Below are 8,475 nucleotides of genomic sequence, written 5' to 3' on the forward strand. Positions count from 1 at the left end.
AGAAAATACAACAAAATTTAAAAAGTCGTGGTTTGGCTTTGTTGCCCAGGATAGCCCCGAACTCCTGGTACAGGCTTGTTACCCAGCTTTGCAGGAGGCTAAAGCAGAGAATCCTGATCTCAAGCATTTAAGGTCAGCCTGGGCTGCATCTCTCTGTGTCTCTCTGTCTAGTTATCTGTCTGAGACAGTCTGATGATTTGAATCTAATTAACCAATTGTGGCAGAAGCAATGAGGTGTAATGTCTGAGGCAGGCCAGAGAGGCATCTCGGCTTTCTTTGTGGATGTTCCCTTTCAAAAACAATTGCCAGCCAGTGGTGGCGCATGCCTTTAATCCCAGAACTTGGAAGGCAGAGGCAGGCAGATCTTTGTGAATTTGAGGTCAGCCTAGTCTACAGAGCGAGTTCCAGCATATGCTTTCTCTCCTAGCACTAAAGAGGCTGAGGCAGAAGAATTGCCATGAATTCAAGGCCAGCCTGGACTACCTAGCAAGACTATGACAAAAACTAACCAAAGCCACCAACTGCCCTTTTCCCCATAAGACAGAATAAAAAGACAGTTGCCATGCTATGAGCATGCTAGCGTCACAGAGAGAGCTAATGAAAGTTAGTGAGAAAACTCCAATGAGAACTTGGTCCAAGATCGGCACCAACTGCCAGACGTGAAGTACAGAGGCCTTTAGTATGCTTCTAGGTCTTAGGCCATTTCCCGTTGCTAAACCAAAATACCAGAATCTGAATAGTTTATAAAAACAAGATGTTTATTAAGCTCACAGTTTTTGAGCCTGAAAAGTCTAAGGCTTCCAAGTTCTGCAAGAACTACATTAAACCCTTCCAAGGACAATGTCCCTTGCGATCCAATTCCCTCTGCTTAGGCCCCACTTTCTAACAGGTCTATTAGAAACATCTTTACGGGCTGGTGAGATGGCTCAGTGGGTAAGAGCACCCGACTGTTCTTCCAAAGGTCCAGAGTTCAAATCCCAGCAACCACATGGTGGCTCATAACCATCCGTAACAAGATCTGACGCCCTCTTCTGGAGCATCTGAAGACAGCTACAGTGTACTTACATGTAATAAATAAATAAATCTTTAAAAAAAAAAAAAAAAGAAACATCTTCACACTGGATGCTAAGCTCTAGCACACGAACATGATCAGACCACATACAAACCATGACACCATATGGTTACAGCCATATGAGACTGAGTAGGGGCTGCCTTGGGGAGCCCAGTTTCTCCTGGAACCATGAGAGGTAAATGATTATTGTGTGAGTCACTAAGTTTGGGGATAAGTTCGGCAACCGTAGACTGCGGGAATAGAGCTTAGGAAATACTTCGTTGTTTTGTTTGAGACAGGATCTTGTTAACCTAGGTTGGTCTTGAACTCATGATCCTCATGTCTTAGCCACCCAAGTACTGGGATGGCAGGTCTGTATTCCAATGCCTAGCTCCAGTAAATGCTTGGAATGAACAGAAGTAAAGAGGTCTGGTTAGCTATAGCTGTGTTTTGAGCTCTGTTTTTTCTTCCCCAACAGATCTGGAGATTCAAGAAGTCCAGTTCAATATCTCAGAGGGCAGTCCATGTTCTTGATAACCATTCTTGGTGGGGAGAGGCAAGAAGCACTCTGCTCAAAGTAGGAGTCATGGTGGCATCGAAAGGTACCTTTGAGGCTCAATTAGTAGAGTGCTAGCCATCTGCATGAAGCCCTGAGTTCATAGCCCTGGGTTTGAGTCCAAACATTGCATGAACCTTGTGATCCCAGCCTGTTGAAGGTGGAAGCAAGAAGATCAGGAGTTCAAGGTCATCCTCAGCTACACAGCAAGTTCAAAACAGACAAGTCCCTGTCTACAAAAAAAACAAAACAAAACAAAACAAAACAAAACAAAAAAACAAAGAAAGAGAAGTGTGCTCTCACTGTGTGCTTTGAATGCTAGGCCCATGGATGGTTTCAGGAGAACAAGAGCAGTTTGCTCTGTGGAACAATTTCCCGTGTGCTCCTTCTGGGGAGACATTCCCAGACTCTGTCTGTTATTAGATTCTCAACAGAATCTGTGGTCCGGACACATTAAGAACAATTTTCTGGTCCAATTATTTCAGTTTTTAGGTCAAGAAATAGATCCTACTTCCGTCTGGAAATAATTCTGGATAAAAGAAAAAAAACTATAAAAAATAGACTTGTGAACTGGCATGAAAGCAAGAAATATTCAAGCTGAAAATATTTATAATCTCACAGCAATCTGAACTATGAAACTGTCTTTTGCCTTAAGAACATATTTATTTATTTCCATAATTTTACTTTTTACTATGGTTCAGAAACATGAAATATGTTTGGGGCAGTGGTAGCGTAGACCTTTAATCCCTGCACTTGGGGTTAAAGAGCCAGGCAAATCTCTGAGTTCAGGACCAGCCTGGTCTACAGAGTGAGTTCCTGGACAACCAGGGCTACACAGAGAAACCCTACCTTGAAAAATCCCAAAACCAAAAAAAAAAAAAAAGAGAGAAAACCCACTAGGACATCTGCTGATGTGGTAGCTATACACATAATCACAGCTCTTAGGGAGCTGAGGCAGGAGCATTCCCACAAGTTTCAGGGTGGCCTAGGCTATAGAATTAAAGATGAAAAAAGAAAGAAGGAAGGAAACAAATAAACAGCCCCCCCACCAAAAAAAAAAGGGCTACCAGATCTTCAGTGTTTTGTTTGTTTGCTTTTTGAAATAGGGACTCACTCTATATAGCCCTGCCTGGCCTGGAATTTGACATGTAGACCAGGCCAGCTTTGAACTCACAGAGATATATTTGCCTCTGCTACCCAAGTACTTGGATTATAGGTGTGTGCCACTATGCTCAGTTTAAGTATTTGTGTGGGTGTTTTCACATTTATTTATTGTGTGGGTGCACACATGAAGAAGTCAGGGAAAGACTTGTGGGAGATTCCTCCTTCTATCATGTGGTCTTGGTCTGAACCCATGTCTACTGGAATAGCAGCAAGTGCTTTTAATCAAAAGAGCCATCTCTGCAGTCTGGAGACCCTATCTTAAAACAAGATAGAAGAGTAGGAGAGACACCTGAGGTTGTCCTCTGTGGGACTATGACAGGCAGCCTGTTTCTGGCTGAGCTAGGTTTAAAACCCCAGTGACCCCACAGGTGACCCCTGCAAGGGACGGTAGGCATTTTGCCACACTCCTAGACACCAGGCTCCTTACAGGAGGCCTCAGCTCTCCATAATTCTGTGGCCATCAGTCCCGTAAGGGCAACGCCCCCAAATCCTGCTCCAAACCCCTCCACAGGTAGAGGACATGTAGCCTCAAGGCAGATCTCCATTTTAATGAGGTACCTTAAGGCCTGGAGGCTTAGCCAATAAACTCCCCTTCCCAGACACTCCTCCCTGCAAAAGGTATTTAACCTTAGGCCTGCCCTGAGAAAGGTGGGTACGGTTTTACCCATCACAACTCTTTGCCATGACAATAAATGCTTTAAAATCAGGAACTGTCTCTTCTCATTGGGATCTGCTGTGGGGAGCAAAGGAGCAGGCCTTCAGCTAAAGAGCTGCGTCTGGTCTCTTGCAAAAGGCCTCTCAGTGCTCCCAGCCATGGTCTCCACCAAGCCAAGCTGCCCATAGAGCAAGCCAAGGACGTTCATCCCCAAGGGACCCAGTCAGAGCTCTCTCCCGCCCTTCCCCCTCTGCCCTGGTCTAGATCCAGCCTCGGGCCCCCACTCTGTTCTTAGCTCTTCAGAGGCATCCAGTGGTGTCTGGGGTGCCCAAGAGTCTGAGAACCTGACATCCCCAGCCTCCATGCAGGTCCAGGGACCCCCAAGTCAACTCCAGCAGTTCTTGGGGACCTCAGACTGTGCTCCCCCACCCCTGGAGTGGGGACCCCCAGCTTCTCATAGCCCGAAGCCCACCCTGCGGTGGCATAGGAAAAGCACAATCAATACCCCCCGAGCCCTGGGGCACCTTTTAACCCACAGTCCTCTGGTTTCCACACACATACTATGGCATGTGCTATCTATATTCAAACAAACTCTACAGGTAAACTTTTAAAAGATATATATTTTACAAAGTTGCAAAGGAGAAAAATTAGATAGGAAAAAAAGTGTTGGAAGCAGTGATGCATACCTATAATTCCAGCACATGGGAGGCAGGGTAGGAGGATTGTGAGTTCGAGGTCCGACTGATCATGAGCGTGAGAACCGGTTTCTAAAATCAGAGGCTGAGAGTCAGGCTTGTGGCTTGGTGGTAGAGCACTTGGCTCTAGTCACGTCCAAGACTCTTCTCAGTAAAGGAGTACATGAATGTATGCAGGCGTGCAAAAATCGTGTGTGTGTGTGTGTGTGTGTGTGTGTGTGAGAGAGAGAGAGAGAGAGAGAGAGAGAGAGAGAGAGAGAGAGAGCAAGCATTTGAGCATGAGAGTGCACATGCCTGTGGAGGTCAGAGGGCAACTTCAGTTGTAGCCTCTGCCTCCTGCCACTTTAGTCTTTTGAGACAGGGTTTCACTTTGAATCTGAGGCTGGCCTTGAATTTATAGAGACCCAACTGCTTCTGCCTCCCAAATACTGGGATTAAAGGTGTGAGCCACCATACCTGCCTAAAGTTCCTTCCACTTTTTAACTGAGGCAAGGCCTCTTATTGTCCCGGAATGTCACTAAGTAGGCTAGGCTGGCTGGCCAGCAAGCTTTTGGCATCTGCCTGTCTCCACCTCCCATCTACCATCTCTGGGATTACAAGCATGCCCTGACACGTCTGGCTTTTTATGTGGGTTCTCGGGGTCAAACTCGGGCGCTTGGGCTTCTGAGACAGCACTTTACCAACCAAGCTATCTCTCCAGTCTCTGTAACTTCTAGTTTTAAAGCCTGGAGCTTACCCACTTGGGGTGTCCTTCCAGTGTCCCTTCAGTAGGGAAAACAAACCTGAAGGCACCACATTTCCCCAAGGAGAGGCGGGGCAGAAAGAACACCCTGGAACACCTTGCTAGTTTTAGAGAGAAGTATTTCAGGGGACCCCCCCCCTGTATCTGGGATATGGAACAGCCTGGAAGTTAGAGTAGTGGTAGGGGAGGTTTGTGTCCTGAAGAAGCTAGGAGCTAGCCTGGAGACTTCAATATGTGTTAAGGACATGTGCTAGTAGGGAGCTAGATGTCCCCATTGCCTATAGGGAGAGAATAGGGAGGGAGTGACTCTTCCCAACAGACAGAGCCAATTCCCAAGATTCTGGGGAACTGTTCACTTTTACCGATCCACCAGCACACCTTTTTATCCCTTCAGAGTCGAGCCTGAGCTGAGCCCAGGCTGTCATTCTGTGGTGGGGGACCAGCTCGGAACCCATCATTCATTCATCATTGCCCAAACACTTGAGATGGAGGGCTGCAGGCGACCTTCAGAGCAGCCTTTCCTGCAACCACAGTTCCCGTGGAAAAGGCAGTCATGTCTTACCGTGGCACAAGTCACTTGTGAATCAACCAGGTCCCCTAGCCCTAGGTTTTTTCACTGTCAGTGAAGAAAGTGGGCTGAAAGACTGAGGGCTCTGGTCTCTGCTGGGGCCAGGCAGAGGCTGGGCCTCCACGGGGCAGAACCTGGTTCTCCTGCTACATACCTTCCTCTGGGCTGTGGAAGTTCCTTCCAGATCCCCCCTCCCCAGGAGGAGGAAAGCAGATGCCAGCTTTACCTGCAGCATCCTTACCTGCACAGCCCAGGCAACACACCTCCATACGTAATCCTCTAGTGAGTGTGGCCCGTTAGTTCCCAGGGCAAAGAGAAACATGATGGTAGCAGGGTGGCCTTGATCCACATCCCAAGCTCTCTTGGCTGACAGTAATGTAGTATTTTTGAACATCAGAACAGAAGCAGAGAGTCATCTTGAAAAGGGCTTTTCTAGCCTGGACTAGGAACTCTATGTGTGTGTGCGCGCACACGCATATGTTCACGTGCACGTGTGTGTGCAGGTACATGTGTGAGTGAGCATACATGTCATAAACAGAGCTCAACCCTGGGTGTCTGTTCCTCAGGAGCCATCTGCTTTATATTTTGAGACAGGGTCTTTGGGACCTATCATTTGTCAGTGAGGCTGGCCAGTGAGCTCCTAGGATCTGCCTGTCTCTTCCCCAGGGCTGGGGAAATAAGAACGGACCACTACATTCGACTTCTTGTGGGGGTGTCAGGAATCAAAGTCATGTTCTCCTGCTCATCTGGCAAGCACTTTCCAGACTGAGCCGTCTTCCCAGCCTTCTGGGTGCTTTCCACAGCTCCTTGGTGACCGAACCTTGTGGTCTGAGGGCCTCACAAACGCCTGGCAAAATAAGCATCGTGGATCTCCCCATGAGACAGATGCAGCTCACAGAGGCAGAAACATGTGCCAAGGTCAGAGACTAGATGGGGTGGGTGTGGCCGGGGCCTCAGATGGAGCAGAGTCGCAGAACCTATGCTCCTTGCGGGACCATGAAGCCTTCAGGCAGCCTGGGAACTCAGTCCATTTCTGGCACCTCTCTTTCTAGGGCTAGGTTGTGACTGCTCCAAGGCCTAGAGTCTGGCTAGGTCACCTCTCCTGGTTCAGTCCTGGGTTCCTCTCACTGGAAAGGCACACCCTTTGGTGAGGGGGAGGAAGCATTTTTGAGGTGAAATGTTGTCTAACAGCTAGGAATGGAAAATATTAAAAGTCCAATGGCGCCAAGGAGGTTCATGCCAGAGCCAGAAAGTACAGAGAAAAAGAGGGAACATCCTTGCTATTGAGGACCCAGGGGTCTGCAGGGGGGTCAACTACCAGCCACCCACACCCTGTATCCCCCCCCCCCAGGGACCATCTCTATCTTCAGTAATAGCACAAGCCTCTTCTGGGCCTAAGGAAGGCCCTGCTATGTTGACTTGAGAGAAATCTCTGGTTCTGTTAGGTTTGGTTTATCCCATACTCTGGGGAAGGCAAAGAACACAGTAGTGTGGGCAATGGTCCATGGGCTATCTCAGTGGAGGGAGGGAGAGGTCAGGCTAGCTCACTCCACACAGATTCTGAGCTTTGGGTATGAATGACAAGAATGCCAAGACGTTTTCTTCTATAGGGCCTCTCACCATAGAGCGGCAAGCCAGAAAAACCAACCATGTCAGTACAATGTGACTACAGTTCTTCTGGAGGAGTGCTCAGGAATTGTGGGACAGAAGAGGGACCCCCTAGCTTAGCCTGAGGCTATGAGAAAGGGCTCCCAGGGAAAGCGTAGGTACTGGGCCAAGCCATACTATCAATAGATATTGAAAGAAATCTTAGAAATCTAAGAGTCAGAGTCTGTATTCTTGGAAGTGTCTCTGTGTGATTGGGGAAAGATTTACTGACAGATGCAGGTAAATGGACTGAGCCTCCCCACTTAAACTGCAAGAGGAACACAAGAGCCTGAGAGAGTGTGCCAGGAACCCAGCCTAGGTCCTCTACAAAAGCTGCCAGAGCTCTGAACACGGAGTCATCTCTCCAGCCCTTTTTTCAAATGGATTTTAATGAGACGATCACTCAAGAGATCTGAGATTTGCTAGAAGGGGTCTTGAAACTACTGGGAGTGCTGACATGGAGCCAGCCTCTGTTCCAGGTACCATCACTATGGAACAAATGACCCCAGGTCACTGCCTTATATGATAACTGTTTATTATGCCTGACAGACTTAGTAGCTCTCTTTCCTCTTTCCTTCCTCCATTCTGAATACTCCTTGGTTTTATAGACAATTCAGGTCTGTTTGTTTGTTTGCTTGTTTTTTACTATTTATTTAACATGTGTATGTCTACATGTCTATGTGAATGGAATGCCTTGTGTGGGTGCCCAGAGAGGTCAGATGTGTGGAACTGGAGGTATAGACAGTTGTGAACCATCTGATTGATTTATCAGAACTGAACTCCAGTCTTCTGTAAGCACTCTTAGCCACTTGAGCCATCTCTCCAGGCCCAATTGTGTTCTTACAGTCTTAAAACGTTTTAAAATTTATATGAATGTTTTGCCTGGGTGCATGTTTGTGTGCCACATGCATGCTTGCTGCCCTTAGAGGACAAAAGAGAGTATCAGGTCTCTGGAACTAGAGTTACAGATGATTGTGAGTCACCTTTGGTAGCTATGAATCAAATCTGGGTCTTAACTTCCCAGCCCTGTCTCTAACCCCTTAACATTCATTTTTATTTGTATATATATATATATATCATGTTTATATTGTCTGCAGGTGTCTGCAGAACTACTCAACATGTTTAGAGTTCCAATTGTATTCTTTGAGGCATTAACTAAGCCCACTTACTGAAGCTCTGCTGGTGGGTGAGCTGGTATAGTGTAGGACCCCCGAGTGAAGGAACTCCCTCGGGTCCGCAGGTCGCAGGAATGAGGAAGAGTCCCTCGGAAACAGAGAAGCCGACTTGTAGTAAACACTCGAGGTACTTTAATATCAGAGTACTCTGGGTGGACTCGTATCTCACGCAGGAGACAGAGGAGTCGACCCAGACCCTCAGAAGTAAGGGGTTCTTATAGG

The sequence above is a fragment of the Mus pahari genome, chromosome 10 (genome assembly GCF_900095145.1).
Source record: "Mus pahari chromosome 10, PAHARI_EIJ_v1.1, whole genome shotgun sequence".
Taxonomy (NCBI): Eukaryota; Metazoa; Chordata; class Mammalia; order Rodentia; family Muridae; genus Mus; species Mus pahari.